This window comes from Galeopterus variegatus, unplaced genomic scaffold, assembly GCF_000696425.1.
Source record: "Galeopterus variegatus unplaced genomic scaffold, G_variegatus-3.0.2 Scaffold225, whole genome shotgun sequence".
In the NCBI taxonomy this organism is placed as follows: domain Eukaryota; kingdom Metazoa; phylum Chordata; class Mammalia; order Dermoptera; family Cynocephalidae; genus Galeopterus; species Galeopterus variegatus.
Genome location: NW_007726336.1, coordinates 459,493 through 466,656, shown reverse-complemented (window position 1 = coordinate 466,656; position 7,164 = coordinate 459,493). Strand labels below are relative to the sequence as shown.

Below are 7,164 nucleotides of genomic sequence, written 5' to 3'. Positions count from 1 at the left end.
CTGCAGCCTCCGTCCCAACAGGCTGCTGGAGGCGTGGGGCCACTCGGGTCTGCGACCCAAATCCTGCCTTGCTAAGGAAGCGAGGAGCCGTTCCACTGGGAGGTGATTGTCACCTCTGCAGGGGGCAGGGAGGCTTGAGCCCTGTGATCGTGGGACCTTGGGGTGCCCACATAGGCCCGAGTCTAGTAAAGTTTGCTTGTGTCGTAAATAAAGGGCAAGATGAGTGCAGGGCGCGTGGTTGCTCAGGGCACGCGTCGCAGGACTGTTACAAGGGCTCGGCTCTTGCCTAGTGTGGCGCCGGTGCCCCACTGGCCTGGCTCGCTGTGCCCCAGAGCCTCCGCATGTCATGTGCCAGCTACGCCTCTGGGCCCCTGGCTTCTCCTCATGTGGCAACCACTGTGGCTGCTCGTCCAGGTGGCTCATCCTCCAGAGTGGGCCCAGGACCCCGTCCAGATGACCTCCAACTCCCCAGGGAGACTGAGCACTCCTCTGATCTCCCACCTGAATCACCCCATGTGCTTACATCCCCAGCAGCCCTGGGGGCTTTGATTACCTGGGATCCTCTGCCGCCTCCAAGATGTTGGTCCCACCTCAGGAATTGGCTGAGAATTTGGTTCCCTTCCTGGGCACAGATTCGGCTCGAGAGCTGCCCCAGAGCCAGGTCAGTTTGCTGTTCTGCATCAGGATCTGCATGACAAGCTGGCTCGGCAACAAAGGCTCCTGGAGGTGGTTCCAGAGCAAGATTGGGCCCTGGCTCTGCTTCTTCCACTCAAAAGGAAGATTCAAGCTGTAGATCTCAATCAGGCTGCAGACCACCAGTCGCTTGAAATATTTGTTCCACGTCTACATAGTGAGAGTTCAAAAGCATCAAAGTTTATTGCTTCATCCCTGAATCTGAAGAAAGATCTAGCTCAGCACGGGCGGCTTTCTAAGGTGGCTGGAACTCCACACCAATTTGCATCCAAACCTAAGCGTCAAAAACAAATCTTGCAGGATGATGATGGAGTTTTGAGTACGGATACAGTTTATCCTGAATCTCCTCTAGAATCCCAGAAGGACCCAGATGAGCAAGAGGCCCTATCTCAAAACCTAGAGACCCCCGAAGAGAGCCAACCCCAGCAAGAAGACCCCTCTCAGCCTCCACACCCCCTGCGGAGTAGGTGGCCCAGCCATCAGTGCATCACGAAGTCAATGTTCTGTCTCCAAGTCAGAATGAAGCTTGGCACTTGTACAATGTCACAGTGAAGCCTGGTGATCTGGAGCTTCAACAACTCCAGGATCAGGTAGGAGGTTCAACCTCCTCCAAGCCAGCAGCAGTTCCCAGCTCAGCCTCCAGAGCATCTTGAGGATGTAGAAGCTTCAACACAGCAGGAGGCCCCAGCCCAGCCTCCAGGCCCTCCTGTGGAGGCCGAGCCTTCTCCCGGTGGGCAGGAGCAGCCAGCTCAACCTTCTGAGTGTCCTGGGGAGACCGAACTTTCTTCAGTTCAGCAGGAGATCCCAGCTCAGCCTCCAGATCTCCCTAATGAAGTCGTAGTTTAACCTCTAGTGCATCATGAGGTAACAGTTTCTCCTGTAGGTCACGATCAAGTTCAGCCTCCAGCATTGCACAATGTTGCTGTTAAACCTACGCATGCCTCGGTTACTACCACTCCAGAGTTCACTAATAAGTTTGAAACTTCCACCCCACTGGAGACCCCAGCTCAAGTCCTCAGTGTTCCCTGAGCAGTTTGGAACTTTAAAAGACCAGCAAGAGGGCCAGCCCGGTGGCGCACTGCTACAGTGCACCACTTGGGAGTGCGACGGCGCTCCCGCCGAGGGTTCGGATCCCACATACAGACCGGTTCCCGCTCACTGGCTGAGCGAGGTGCAGGTGCAACACCGAGGGTTGCGATCCCGTTGCTGGTCCCGGTCTGGTACGGGCGCGACACTGAGGGTTGCGATCCATTGCCGGTCACGAAAAAAGACAAAAAAAAAAAAAAAGACCAGCAAGAGGTTACAGTTTAGCAGCTAACCCCCTCTGAAATAGATGAACGGTTACCAATCCATCAGGAGGTCCTAACTCAGCCTGAAGAGCTTCCTAAGGAACCTTCTCCAAGCCAGCAAGAGAGCTCAGCTCTGCCTCCAGAGCCCCCTGTGGGTGCCGAACCTTCAGGAGTCCAGCAAGGGCACCCAACTCAGCCTCCAGCATCCTCTGTGGAGGGTTCAATTCACAGTCCATTGAGAGAGGAGGTGACATTTTCACCTCTAGATCTGTCTTTTATCTTCACAGGTCATTGTTCAACATTGCCTCGTACAACAGTTACACATGTAACTGAGGTGGAGTCACCGTGACTCCTCCAGAGCCTAGTGCAGAGGCTGAACCTTCTCCAGTCCAGAAGGAGGCCCCTGCTAAGCCTTCAGTTCTTGCTGGGCAGGCTGAATTTTCTCCAACCCAACCCCATCCTTATTCCCAAACTCCAGATCCCCTTGAAAATGTTGAATGTGATCTAGCCCAGCAAGAGGCCACGGCCCAGACTCCAGACCCTCCTAAGGAGACAGGCCCTTCTCCAGTCCAACGGGAGGTCCCTGCTGGGCCACCAGAGCCTTCTAAGGAGGTTGAACCATCTGGTGACCCAGCAGGAGTCCCCAGGTCTTCCACTGGAGCCCCCTAAAGGGGCTGAACCTTCTCCAGTCCCCCAGGAGGCTGCCCCACCTTCAGAGCCACCTACGGAGGTAGAACCTTCTGCAGCTTAGCAGGCGACCCCATCTCAACCTGCAGAACTCCCTGAGAAGGCAGAACCATCTCTGATCCATCGTGAGGCCCTTCCTCAGCCTCCAGGTCCCCCACAGGAGGCAGAACCTTCTCCAGCCCTGCAGGAGGTCCCAGCTCAGCTTGCAGAGCCCTCTATGGTGGTGGAATCCTCCCCAAAGAGCGGGTGGCCCCAACTCAGCTTCCAAAGCCACGTACAGAGGTTGTAGCTCAACTTCCAGTGCATCAGGAGGTGACAGTTTCAACACCAGGACAGGGTCAAGCTCAGCATCTGAAATTGCCCAACATTACAGTTCAGCTGGAGTTTACTGTTACCTTCAGTACCTGTTACAGAGGTTGAACATTCTACAGCCTTGAAGAAGACTCCAGCTCCGCATCCAGACCAGGCCCAGACTCAGCATCCAAACCTGACTAAAATCACAGCTCACCCTTTTGATCTGGAACTTACTGTAACTCAGCATCCATCAGTATCTTCCTTAAATAACACCCCAGAAAAGAATGCCACTGGGAGCATCAACCCGTGTGAGCTCTGTATCTGCAGAGACGAGACACCGTCCTGTATGGGTCTCAGCCCAGAGCAGAGGCTCCCCCGAGTGCCCGTGCCGGAGCCCAAGACCTGCACCGGCACCTCCGCCGTCTTGTAGGAATCGCCTTTCCTCGCTTGTTCCCCACCCCCGCGTGGCACGGCGGCTTTTCCTTGACGTCTTCCCGGCCTTTCTCATGTCCCCAGTCCACTCTGACTTTCTGATTTTGCCTTTTGCTTGTCAACTTCCCCTTATTCTCACTCTCCTTACTGTTTTTTTTTTTCCTTTTTGTCTTTTTTCGTGTCTGGCAACGGATCGCAACCCTCAGTGTCACGCCCGCACTGGACCGGGACCGGCAACGGGACCGCGACCCTCGGTGTTGTGCCCGCACCTCGCTCAGCCAGTGAGCGGGAACCGGTCTGTATGTGGGATCCGAACCCTCGGCGGGAGCGCCGCCACACTCCCAAGTGGCGCACTGTAGCAGTGCGCCACTGGGCCAGCCCATCACTCTCTGTACTGTTGTGTCCTTTCTCAGACTTTCACTTGTGATTGCCCTGACTCTTTTTCTAAAATCCATTTTTATTTAGCCCCATAATGTCATTTCTTTTTTTGTCTTTTTTGTGACCGGTAAGGGGATCGCAACCCTTGGCTTGGTGTCGTCCGCACCGTGCTCAGCCAGTGAGCGCACCGGCCATCCCTGTATAGGATCCAAACCTGCGGCAGGAGCGCCGCTGCGCTCCCAGTGCTGCAGTCTGCCGAGTGCGCCACGGGGCCGGCCCCGTAATGTCATTTCTTAACCTCTGCTGCACCCCGTTTTTGAGCCGCCCTCTTTACAGCAGGGTGTCTCTCCCCATCTCATTAGTGATGAGCCAACAAAGCGGCTTAAGAGTAGATCCTGGAGCCAGAGGCCTGGGTCTGAACCAAGGTCTGCCGTTTATTAGCTTTGTGAGCTTGGGTGAGTCATGTAGTTCTGTGACTCAGTTTCCTCATCTGTAAAATGGGGATTATGATAGTTACCATTTCATAGAATTGTTGTGAGATTGGCATTGTTTATATTAAGTAGAACAAGCTGCCCAACACCATACTTCTAAAGTTTTCTTGGCAATTCTTACATATTTATTGTTCTTTAGGAAATTTAAAATAATTTCTGCCAATTTAAGTAAACTCACTGGGATTATATTTGTAATTACATTACCTCTATTAAATAAATACACAAAACTTATTAATGTTTTCAGTATACTAAACACATAAATAATGTATAAATACAAAATTTAGTTATGTAAAAATTTACACCCACATATGTGTCAAAGATTTGTTTTGTTTTGTTTTGTTTTGTTTTGTCTTTTTGTCTTTTTTCCGTGTCCAGCAACGGTTCGCAACCCTCAGTGTTGCCCCCGTACCGGACCGGGGACCGGCGACGGGATCGCAAGCCTCGGTGTTGCTCCCATGCCTCGCTCAGCCAGTGAGCGGGAGCCGGTCTGTATGTGGGATCCGAACCCTCGGATGGGAGCGCCACCGCGCTTCCCAAGCGGCGCACTATCCAGTGCGCCACCAGGCCGGCCCAAAGATTTGTATTTTTAAGATTTAAATATTGTCCGGAAACATGGGATCTCTCTCCATTTATTGAACAATTGATTTACATTCTACAAAGAAATTTCATACCTTCCATTGGGTGTTTTGAATCTTTCTTTTGGAAAATTAATTTTTCTAGGCATTTTATTTTTGAGGAGATGTTTTATCTCATTTCCATGAGAAAACTAGTTACTACTAAAAAGGAGAAGATACTGCTGATTTTTGTATGTTGATTTGGTTTCCATCCACCTCTTTAAATATTCTGATTCTATTATTATTTATTTGAGAGGAAAGAAGTGGAAACCTCTTGCTCCCGGGACATGCTGTTGGCCGAGGCCAGGGTGGGGCTGGGGCGACAGGAGAGGGGGGTGTGGCACCGAGGGACACACCGCAGAGGCAGAATGATGACATCTGCTGAGTGGTTGGATGTGCAGGATTCATGGAGATGCAGGAGCCAGGATTGGGACTCCGCCTCGCTGAGCCGGAGACGCAGGAGGGGAAGCGGGATGGCAGGCAAGAGGCGGTGCTGGGCTCAGGCCCGTGGGCAGCCAGATGCGGGCCTGGTGCTCCTGAGAACTGCGGAGGGTGAAGAGGGTGGGGTCGGGGCGCACCCGTGCAGGGCCGCCAGGCAGACGCCCCAGGAGCAGCCCAAGAACCCGGCGTCTCAGGCGCGAGTGAGAAATCAAGACTTGCCGATGTTAGGAACTCAGGAGCGAAACCTCAAGAGAGAACAACATCAGAGAAAGAAAGAAACTGGAAGAAAAGAGCATCCCGAGGCCCTCGAGTGTTACAGACGCGTCCTTTTGAAACACGTGTTTTGACACAGTGCAATAATGACAGAGAAAGCAGAAATGTTCTAAGGCAAAAACAATTTACCATATGTGCTCTATTTTAAACGAGTACTGTTTCATTTTCTTGAAATGCGGTCACAACCCACTGAGTTAATCTCATGGCCCATCAGTGGGTCGCAGCTCATACTTGGAGCTACCCCTGTGGCAGGCAGGTGGCCCACCTGAGTCCCCGAGCAGGTGGGTCTGCAGAAGCTGCCACACTCACTGGTGCCTGTGGGCTATGAAGGGCAGGTGCAGGCGAGCAGCAAGCCCATGGGGGAACACTCATGTGGCCTGGCCGTCCCACCAAGTGCAGGCACCTCTGCGCTGTTGCCCTGCCAAGATCGCCAGGCTGTCCTGTTCACATGCACCAGTGTCCCTTTGCTGCCAGTAGGTCACTATGCCCCCACCTCAGCCCATCCCAAGAGCCTGTCCTGACTCCCAATCCTGGAGGCAGGGTCAGCTCCTGTCACAAGAGCCTCACTCCCATCTCACCTCAATGGCCTCCCCCTTGGCCTGGGCACCAGCTCTGAGCAGGGAGGGGAGGCATCGTGGTCAAACCTCATCACATAAAGACAAACTGAGCAAAACAAGGAGGTTGTGCCTGCCCTAACCCTGGCAAAGGGGCCTTACCATACATACATTACATAGCCCCAGGGAAGGGTTCTCTGCTCCTTTGCATCTGCCTTTCTGAATTTTGCTTTAAAAGCTCACCAGCTCATGAGCAAGTTTTGCAGAAGTTGAAAAGCAGTGTGTAAACTTAGATGTGGGCTTGATCGTTAATGCATTACAGAAGTGGAAATGAGAGAAGCGGTCTGGGAACGTGCTTCAGAAACTCTTCTACCAGGTACAGAATTGCTCACCAGGCAAGAAAAGAATCATCAAGGATCAGAAACAATCACTTACAATTTTGTTATACTCTCTTGCACTCTGTGAAGGTAAATGTGACCTAACAAGTTTACATGTGAATGAATTCGTGGGGCATCTGGGGTATGTTTCAGTAAAATATGAAGGATCTGATCTTCCTTCCTTCTTTCATTACTCCTTGTTTCCTTCCTTCATCCCTCCCTTTCTTCATTCCTTGTGTTTGGACTCATTCAGGAAGGAGCAATTGATACAACTAAAGGGAACCAGGGAGGGCTTCCTGGAGGAGGAGGTATTTAGGTTGGGATTTGAAGGCTCCTCTTCAAATGGGGGCAGCGTTTCAGGCTTTGCAGAAACATGAGAAGGCAGGAGGATTCAGGGCTCCCACGAGAATGTTGAAGTGTCCAGGGGGATTACAGAGTTGAGTCTTGGGCAGTGTGTACTGGGAAGGCAGGAAGATAGCCAAGCAGCAATACAGATGATGCCTCCATCTGCAGGCAGTGAGGAGCAGTCAGGGCTTTTCCCAAAAAGCAGTAACACGATCCAGCATGTCCTAGAAACAATCCTGTGGCTGGCACAAGGTGGGAGGACCTGAGTTTGGAGAGTTGAGGCTTGTAAAATAGTG

General features: G+C 52.3%; 1 pseudogene; it reads left to right on the top strand.

Annotated features, from left to right (window-relative positions):
• Positions 1–219: 219 nt before the first annotated feature.
• On the top strand, positions 220–793 carry LOC103585247 (annotated as a pseudogene).
• Positions 794–7,164: the final 6,371 nt, after the last annotated feature.